This window comes from Pieris brassicae, unplaced genomic scaffold, assembly GCF_905147105.1.
Source record: "Pieris brassicae unplaced genomic scaffold, ilPieBrab1.1, whole genome shotgun sequence".
Classification (NCBI taxonomy): Eukaryota; Metazoa; Arthropoda; class Insecta; order Lepidoptera; family Pieridae; genus Pieris; species Pieris brassicae.
Window position 1 is genome coordinate 2,501 of NW_025576102.1, and position 5,000 is coordinate 7,500.

The 5,000-nt window shown below is 41.4% G+C and overlaps 1 non-coding gene across 1 annotated transcript in view; it reads left to right on the forward strand.

Moving 5' to 3' along the window:
- The first annotated feature begins 3,787 nt into the window (after positions 1-3,787).
- Positions 3,788-5,000, forward strand: part of LOC123719499 — a 1,906-nt gene continuing 693 nt past the window's right edge. Inside the window, exon 1 of the ribosomal RNA XR_006755563.1 lies at positions 3,788-5,000. This exon is cut by the window's right edge and continues 693 nt beyond it. This is a non-coding gene — a ribosomal RNA (small subunit ribosomal RNA).

Consider the following 5,000-nt stretch of genomic DNA (forward strand, 5'->3'; position numbering starts at 1 on the left):
TGAGGGCTGCTCTCCCTGCGCGCCTCCGAGCTTTTATATACACTCTAGGGGTAGGGCAGACAAGACCGCGTGGATAGTGGGGCGCTCTGATTCGGTTTTGGGTACTTTTTGGATATTCAATAAGTAAGTAAGTAAGTAAGTAAGTAAACACTCAATTCTCACTCAAGAATTACAATATAATACACAAAATTTACAACTTACAAACAATGAAATGAATGATCTTTTTCTCGTATGCATCGCAAATGATCGATACTTTCAAAATAATCTGAACCCTTACACTTAGTCAACTCAAAGTGATTGACGTTTGACATCAATTTTATGTCGGTTTTATGAAATAGATTTTGGTCGGCGGTCGGTAACGGCCATATATGTCTTATATATCAATTTGTATGAAAAAGTTTAAAAAAAAAAAAAAAAAACTCAATCAACTAAGTAAGTAAGTAAGTAAGCAAGCACTTAAGTTTCTTTTAGTGAGTACTATCTAGAATAATTAAAAATATCGACATTTAAATCGACGGTCCCTATTTGGAAGGTTAACCTATAGCCCTAATAATAATTATATTATTATGATTATGACAATGTTGATGTTGTTGCACTAGACACACCATAATAAACCATAAATAGTTTTTCTTACCAGAAGAGTTTTTATTTTTAAATATTCAATTTTAACTAGAAACGTATCGCTATCGCTAACAAAACCCCACACCACACACCACCACACGTTACACACATATACTTGACAGAGTAGATACTATCTACATATCTATCGACAGAGTTGTAGATATCGTGCCGTTGAACGGCATCTTGTCGCGTCGCGTGGCGATCTTGTACGAGAAACATTTTCCTCTGACATTGTATCGGAATAATTATTATAATTCATTATTATACATACATACATACATACATACATACATACATACATACATACATACATATTATTAATAAATATAATTGTTTTTTTTGTTTTTTCTTTTCTTCAAATAAACCCACATTGCCATTTCTCTGAGCGTGTGCTGCGAGCTTCAACGAGAAACATTCGGCGCGAAACTGTCGAGCGGCCGGCCGTCGCGCGCCGCACCTGTACGAGAAACATTTTCCTCTGACGTTGCATCGGAATAATTATTATAATTCATTATTATACATACATACATACATACATACATACATACATACATATTATTAATAAATATAATTGTTTTTTTTGTTTTTTCTTTTCTTCAAATAAACCCACATTGCCATTTCTCTGAGCGTGTGCTGCGAGCTTCAACGAGAAACATTCGGCGCGAAACTGTCGAGCGGCCGGCCGTCGCGCGCCGCACCTGTACGAGAAACATTTTCCTCTGACGTTGCATCGGAATAATTATTATAATTCATTATTATACATACATACATACATACATACATACATACATATTATTAATAAATTATTTTTTTTTTTTTTTTTTTTTTTTTTCTTCAAATAAACCCACATTGCCATTTCTCTGAGCGTGTGCTGCGAGCTTCAACGAGAAACATTCGGCGCGAAACTGTCGAGCGGCCGGCCGTCGCGCGCCGCACCTGTACGAGAAACATTTTCCTCTGACGTTGCATCGGAATAATTATTATAATTCATTACTATACATACATACATACATACATACATACATACATACATACATACATACATACATATTATTAATAAATATAATTGTTTTTTTTGTTTTTTCTTTTCTTCAAATAAACCCACATTGCCATTTCTCTGAGCGTGTGCTGCGAGCTTCAACGAGAAACATTCGGCGCGAAACTGTCGAGCGGCCGGCCGTCGCGCGCCGCACCTGTACGAGAAACATTTTCCTCTGACGTTGCATCGGAATAATTATTATAATTCATTATTATACATACATACATACATACATACATACATACATACATATTATTAATAAATATAATTGTTTTTTTTGTTTTTTCTTTTCTTCAAATAAACCCACATTGCCATTTCTCTGAGCGTGTGCTGCGAGCTTCAACGAGAAACATTCGGCGCGAAACTGTCGAGCGGCCGGCCGTCGCGCGCCGCACCTGTACGAGAAACATTTTCCTCTGACGTTGCATCGGAATAATTATTATAATTCATTATTATACATACATACATACATACATACATACATATTATTAATAAATATAATTGTTTTTTCTTTTCTTCAAATAAACCCACATTGCCATTTCTCTGAGCGTGTGCTGCGAGCTTCAACGAGAAACATTCGGCGCGAAACTGTCGAGCGGCCGGCCGTCGCGCGCCGCACCTGTACGAGAAACATTTTCCTCTGACGTTGCATCGGAATAATTATTATAATTCATTATTATACATACATACATACATACATACATACATACATACATACATACATATTATTAATAAATATAATTGTTTTTTTTGTTTTTTCTTTTCTTCAAATAAACCCACATTGCCATTTCTCTGAGCGTGTGCTGCGAGCTTCAACGAGAAACATATCTATCAATACAAATGTCTATGCAAAAAAAAGAAAACAAACAAAATCATATCAGTCAATAAAATAAATAATAATATTTTTTTACTACTACTACTACTACTACTAGTACTACTACGTGCTACTACTGCACGCCAATACACATACATAATAAAATGAAAAATCGTCTCTCTCTCGCTCGCTCTACGAGAAACATTCGACGTCCGCTCCAATGCCGACGCGGACTATTGCTCTCGGTATAGATGTGGAGCGAAACAGTCGTGCGCACAGCGTCGACTCGTTCTCGTTGCCGCGCGTCGTTCGTCTCAAATAGACACGAACGACGGACGAGAGAGAATGTGTTCTTGTTTTTGTGTTTGTGCGAAGTGTGAGAATATTATATACATATATTCGCGCATGGATGATATAGATATGGGTATGGATTTTCGGAGGAAATTATATCAAATTCGTATTTCGAATGCGAGACCGCCGAGATCTTTCCCAGCTCTCTCTCTCTCTGTGTGTGTGGTGTATAGTACATTTTATATATCTCTCTTGTGTCAACACAAAATAACAAAGAATATACATACTACTCCTCCTCATATTTTATATAATATAATATAAAATTATATTATAGCACCGCGTTCGCAGACCGTATGGTGATGTTACCAATCGACCAAGATTTGGGACCGTCTCCCCCGGTGTTATCTGTGATGTTAAAAGAATACGCTTCTAGGCACACCTCAACGCAGGGCGCCTAGCGTGTTCGACACGTGCGCGGTCGCCACGGCGACCGTATATGGAAAGAATGTATAAAAGAGGACGCACACGCGCCCATCGTCGAAACGGTGTGCGCAGCGTCGTGTTGGAATTTATCCCTCAAGCTCCGGGCGTTGATCGTATCTAGTGCGAATCATGCGTGTGTGTGCGCATGTAATTGCCAGCCGAGTTTTAATATGTTTACAATAACGTATTGAATAAAAATTGAGAAGTTGCGTTTAGATGAATGTTCAATTTTCAAATTGTCACAACATCGATTCCCGCCCGCGGGGTCGTGTTCGTTGCAGTTTTATGTCCCTCACAGTGGTCGAGCATCGTTGTACATCACCTCGTTGCGAGATCGTGACGGGACGGCCGCTCGTAGACCGGTCAAAGTTAGTCTATCGATATGAAGCGCGAACGTCGCGTCGCGTGCAAATTCGACGCGTTACGTTCACGCGTGTCGAGAAGGCGCGCGCGCAAGCGCGCGCCCCTCGACGCCGCCGAGCCAGCGGCTCGCCGAAGCCGCGTGACCGCGGTGTAGGCGTGTCGTTTGCGTAAGCAGCTCCCTGGTTGATCCTGCCAGTAGTTATATGCTTGTCTCAAAGATTAAGCCATGCATGTCTCAGTGCAAGCCGTATTAAGGCGATACCGCGAATGGCTCAATATATCAGTTTTGGTTCCTTAGATCTTACTCAGTTACTTGGATAACTGTGGTAATTCTAGAGCTAATACATGCAATCAGAACTCTGACCAGTGATGGGATGAGTGCTTTTATTAGATCAAAACCAATCGGCGGAGGGCCATGCGTCCGAAGTCGTTAATTTTGATGAATCTGGATAACTTTTGCCGATCGCACGGTCCAGTACCGGCGACGCATCTTTCAAATGTCTGCCTTATCAACTTTCGATGGTAGTTTCTGCGACTACCATGGTTGTCACGGGTAACGGGGAATCAGGGTTCGATTCCGGAGAGGGAGCCTGAGAAACGGCTACCACATCCAAGGAAGGCAGCAGGCGCGCAAATTACCCACTCCCGGCACGGGGAGGTAGTGACGAAAAATAACGATACGGGACTCTTACGAGGCCTCGTAATCGGAATGAGTACACTTTAAATATTTTAACGAGGAACAATTGGAGGGCAAGTCTGGTGCCAGCAGCCGCGGTAATTCCAGCTCCAATAGCGTATACTAAAATTGTTGCGGTTAAAAAGCTCGTAGTTGCATTTGTGCGCCGCGCTGTCGGTGCACCGCATCCGCGGTGATACTGACACGTCTGCGGAGCATATCGTCGGTGAGCCGGCGGTAAAACGCCGGTTCAATATCAAAATCCTATCGCGGTGCTCTTCGGTGAGTGTCGAGGTGGGCCGACAATTTTACTTTGAACAAATTAGAGTGCTCAAAGCGGGCTCAAAATGCCGCTTGAATATTTCGTGCATGGAATAATAGAATATGATCTCGGTTCTATTTTGTTGGTTTTCAGAACTCCGAGGTAATGATTAATAGGGATAACTGGGGGCATTCGTATTGCGACGTTAGAGGTGAAATTCTTGGATCGTCGCAAGACGAACATCAGCGAAAGCATTTGCCAAAGGTGTTTTCATCAATCAAGAACGAAAGTTAGAGGTTCGAAGGCGATTAGATACCGCCCTAGTTCTAACCGTAAATATGTCATCTAGCGATCCGCCGACGTTACTACAATGGCTCGGCGGGCAGCTTCCGGGAAACCAAAGATTTTGGACTCCGGGGGGAGTATGGTTGCAAAGCTGAAACTTAAAGGA